The sequence below is a fragment of the Procambarus clarkii genome, chromosome 9, assembly GCF_040958095.1.
Source record: "Procambarus clarkii isolate CNS0578487 chromosome 9, FALCON_Pclarkii_2.0, whole genome shotgun sequence".
NCBI lineage: Eukaryota > Metazoa > Arthropoda > Malacostraca > Decapoda > Cambaridae > Procambarus > Procambarus clarkii.
In genome coordinates, this window is record NC_091158.1 from 25,021,231 (window position 1) to 25,026,312 (window position 5,082).

Consider the following 5,082-nt stretch of genomic DNA (forward strand, 5'->3'; position numbering starts at 1 on the left):
CCATGTTAAAGACTGTACCTCTCTCAACCAGTTTAAGATAAAAACTAAACACTACCTAATAAATTCCCTGTAACCCACCTCACTCCTTTATTGTCAACCCATGTCTGTTATTTTATTATTATTATTTTATTATTATTATTTTTTTTAATCAACACTGTTTGTCAACCTATTGTATTTGTGCTGCTTTTTCAGTCATGTTCCCCCTTTTTTTTATCTTTATTTGTATTTGTTTTCAACACTTTTTATTCTTTATGCTCAATTAGTATTAAGTTCTAGATATTAATGTTTTTCTTGCCCGAAACGCATTGCGTAATAGTGGCTTTAGGCATTGTATGTACTAGCTCTATCTATATATCAATCCATTAATGTAACATCACTTGTATGTATGTACCTTACCTGAATAAACATATTTATTTATTTATTTATTTAATTTATTTCGTCCATCTAGGAATCTTCGAACGACTTCTCAGGTTCCATTTATTTATTTATTTATTTATTTTCTGATCAGGGGAAGGAAGACACCAAGCCTTGGGGGCGTAATTTTATTGACATGATAAATAATTCTGCAGAAGTAAAACAGGCTTTTAAATAGGACTTAACAAATGTATAACATAGCCGTGGCTAACGCAAAGTACACGAAACATCTTAAATTGTACACCCGTAGTAAAACGTAATCTTATAGCCTAGTAACAAACTCTGCAGAAACCTAATGTCCTAATGTCTAGAATTAGCAGTGAGGCGAATGTAACAAATCTAATACTAAGTATAACGGGACACCAAAGTGAACAACATAACATAAGGGAAACCCTAGCTGGAGAATAATCAGGCGGCAGAAAACATAGTGACTGGGGAAGCCTGATAAGTATTTGGAGAAGAAAATAACCCCAGGCCAGAGGCCGAGCCGCCAAGGAAGGAATTACCTGACAAGGTAGGGCTTACTAGTAGAATGTCTGTAAAGTCAAAGTAGTAGCTGCGGACAGCGGAACACTTGGGGACGGGCGCTGCACCCCCCCACCCATCCCCAGTGAAACGGGAGGAAAACGTGAGGAACAACGACTGACGTAGTCAGAACCGTGAGAACTGGCAGCCAGCAGAAAGGGGGAGGAGGGTGGGCGCTTCGTGAATCTTGGACCTGGTCGGGAGAGGGAGTGAGAGCGGGACCTGACTTCCCGCGCCTTTTATGCCACCCAGGCTGGCCGCACCACGCCTGCGGGACGCGATGCGCAATTGTCTCTTCCTTCCCCCGTCAGAAACTCCACCGCCTTTCGTCAAAAGGCAGTGGGCCATTTTCTGATCAGGGGAAGGAAGACACCAAGCCTTGGGGGCGTAATTTTATTGACATGATAAATAATTCTGCAGAAGTAAAACAGGCTTTTAAATAGGACTTAACAAATGTATAACATAGCCGTGGCTAACGCAAAGTACACGAAACATCTTAAATTGTACACCCGTAGTAAAACGTAATCTTATAGCCTAGTAACAAACTCTGCAGAAACCTAATGTCCTAATGTCTAGAATTAGCAGTGAGGCGAATGTAACAAATCTAATACTAAGTATAACGGGACACCAAAGTGAACAACATAACATAAGGGAAACCCTAGCTGGAGAATAATCAGGCGGCAGAAAACATAGTGACTGGGGAAGCCTGATAAGTATTTGGAGAAGAAAATAACCCCAGGCCAGAGGCCGAGCCGCCAAGGAAGGAATTACCTGACAAGGTAGGGCTTACTAGTAGAATGTCTGTAAAGTCAAAGTAGTAGCTGCGGACAGCGGAACACTTGGGGACGGGCGCTGCACCCCCACCCAGCAGGCCAGCAGGCCGGACCCCCCCCCGAAGGGCGAGTGCCCGCTGGCCGCGAGGGAAACCTCAGGGAGGCAGAGCAACTACGCTACAAAACTAGGAAGGAAGGAGGACAAACTGGAGGAGCTCGCACATCGCCTCGACTTATGCCCCCTGGCCTTGGCCCGTGGGCGACGGTCGGTGAAGGTGGGGGGCAGGGGCGGCTGTAGCAGCCGCGGCAGGGTCTGCCTCGGTGGTTCCCATGCCCTGAAGGCTTGTGACATGAGAGGGCCCCCGAGCCTGCGCGATGGGCGCCTGCAGCGTCGTCCAATCGTCGGCCGAAAAAGGTGGAGGCTGCGACGCTGTGCCACCCGCCGCTTTGCCGGCAGTGGCTTCTGGGAAGTGTGGTCGCCGTGCACATCAGAGCCGCCCGAGGAGGCCCCCGAGGGGGGGAGGCGAAGCGAAGGCCGGCTGCGTCCTCACCCCACTGCGCTGTTGTCCTCACGCGACGTCGCCCGAGCCCTCTTCCGTGTTGCAGTTGCTGCGTGATCCGGCTTCTCGCCACTGCGGAAAATGAAAAAGTAAGCATCGACAGGTCTAACGGGGGAAAACAGGCAGGGAGGCCCAGCTGCCGCACCGGCAACCGTCACATACACAAGTAGACAAAAGCAAGCTAGGTAAAGTTAAGTGTCCATAGTGATTGAGAATACCGGACATAGCCAATGCTATCGTAATAAAACCAATGTAATAAACTCTGAGCAGTTAAAATAGATTAAGAGAGTAATATTCATGTATAGATTGAACAGTAATATTCATGGTATAGTTTGGTTATAATAAGACCGTATTACTCATTGTATAGTTTGTTTATATTAAGACAGTATTAATCGTGGTATAGTATAGAAGAATTCAAACAATAATAATCTCAAAAGTAAAAACAAAATTATTTGAGTATCCCACTAGAAATGTACACTGCTTTAACACTGCAACAGTGTTATTAAGTAAATACCGGGCATAACTGGAGCTGGACTATGTAACAAATTAATCTTAGAAACTTAAATAATATAAATAACATAGCGAGGCCAAAACAGTAAGAAAGGCATGAGGCGTAAGCAGTGCTAGAAACAGAGAATAAATAGCGGAGTAAATACAAGACAAACTGAAACTGAACAAGTAAATAGCTTAAGACCGTATTATAATATACTTGTATTTAAGCTGAACAAATAAAAGATATAATATACTTGTATTTAAGCTGAACAAATAAAAGAGTAAACAGTGATAATCATGGATAATTTGGGTAGATTAAAGCAGGACTATACAAGGTATAGGATGGTTAGGTTGAACAGTAATATGCATGGTATAGTTTGGATAGATTAAAATTGTAAAGTTCATGGGATAGATTGGTTAATTAAACAGTACTTATTCATGGAATAGATGGTCTAGAGTAAACCAATAATAGTCTCAAAAGTGAAAACAAAATTATTTGCATATCCCACGGTAATGGACACTGCCTTAACGCTGCAACAGGAATAGTAAGTAAATACAAGGCATAACTGAAAGCTGAACAAAGTAATAAAATAATTTAGGGAACTTAAATAAATGATAACATGGCGTAGCTCACCCAAACCGACAGACCGCTCTACGGCATGCGCCTACCCTGGAGGAGTAGAACAGAACAGTGAGAACGGGAGGGGAATAATATATTCTAATAATAGAATAAGACCGTAATATAATGTACTTGCATATAAGCTGAACAAATAAAAGAAACAGTGGTAATCATGGGAAGATTTGGTAGCTTAAAGCGGGATTAATCAAGGGATAGGATGGTAGGTTAAGCAGTAATGTGCATGGTATGGTTTGGATAGCGTAAAACTGTAATGTTCAAGGGATGGAATGGTTATTAAAACAGTATTAATCGAGGGAGAATGGCTAGCCTAGCAATAATATTCTCAAAAGTGAAACAAAATTAGTTGAGTATCCCACAGCAATGGACACTGCATTAACGCTGCTAGAGGAATAGTAAGTAAATACAAGGCATAACTAAGCTGAACAATGCAATAATTAATTTAGAAACTTAAATAAAAGATAATAACATAACATAGCCCACCCAAGCGGACAGACCGCCCGACGGCATGCGCCTGCGCTGGAGGACAGGACAGGGAAACAGGAGGGAACGTGTACGTGCAGGAACAACAGGCGGCTACCGAGTGGACGAGACGTCAAGGTACAAACGGGCCGGTCTACCCCGGCCAGGCCAAACGGCTGGGGCGAACATAACGTGGGACACCGGGGCCAGCAAACACCTGGGGACGAACAAACCGGGATACACCGGCCAGCCCAAACGACTGGGTACGAACAAGCCGGGATACACCGGCCATCCCAGACGACTGGGTACGAACAGATCGGGCTACACCATCACCGGATGAGACTGAACATCCGTGTACGAACAAGCCGGGCTCCACCGGCCAGACAAAACGTCTGTGACGAGCAAGCAGGGCTGCGCCAGCCAGACAAACAGCTGAGACGAACAAGCTGGGCTACACCAGCCAGGCAAACGACTGGGACAAACAAGCTGAGCTACACCGACCGGACAAACAACTGGGACGAACACGCTGGGCTTCAACAGCCAGACAAACGACTGGGAAGAACAAGCTGGGTTACACCAGCCAGGCACGCTTCGTGAATCTTGGACCTGGTCGGGAGAGGGAGTGAGAGCGGGACCTGACTTCCCGCGCCTTTTATGCCACCCAGGCTGGCCGCACCACGCCTGCGGGACGCGATGCGCAATTGTCTCTTCCTTCCCCCGTCAGAAACTCCACCGCCTTTCGTCAAAAGGCAGTGGGCCATTTCATTGCTGTCTTCTTTTATGTGCTAGCCATATGCTGTATTGTGACTACCAATTTTTGTCAACTACCATTCAAGCTGTCATTGCAATCAATCTTATATTGTTTCTGCTGTATTGTGCCTACCAATTTGTTGTCAACTACCATTTTAAGCTGTCATTGCAATCAATCATAGCTACCTATGTGCTTTAATATACTGTACCTATAATTTTCTCTCATCTTTTTTTTTTTTTTCATTCCATGTAATCTGTTATCATTTTTTTGTCTATAAATTTTGCAAGTATTTACCTCCTTAAAATTTTCTTAGATTAAGGACCTGCCCGAAACGCTGCGCGTGCTAGTGGCTTTACAAGACTGTAATTACCATAATTGTATCCTCACATTCCTTATGTACATTCTTGTATATGCATAAATAAATAAATAAATAAATTTCTGGTGTGGTGCTCATGGGTTCTGTTACAA

The 5,082-nt window shown here is 44.3% G+C and overlaps 1 long non-coding RNA gene across 1 annotated transcript; it reads right to left on the reverse strand.

The window, feature by feature from the left end:
- Window positions 1-1,934: 1,934 nt before the first annotated feature.
- On the reverse strand, window positions 1,935-4,460 carry LOC138362728 (uncharacterized). The gene is made up of 2 exons (XR_011227910.1): window positions 3,399-4,460; window positions 1,935-2,344 (listed from the first exon to the last, which is right to left on the reverse strand). It is a non-coding gene; the product is annotated as an uncharacterized lncRNA (long non-coding RNA).
- Between the last annotated feature and the right edge of the window lie 622 nt (window positions 4,461-5,082).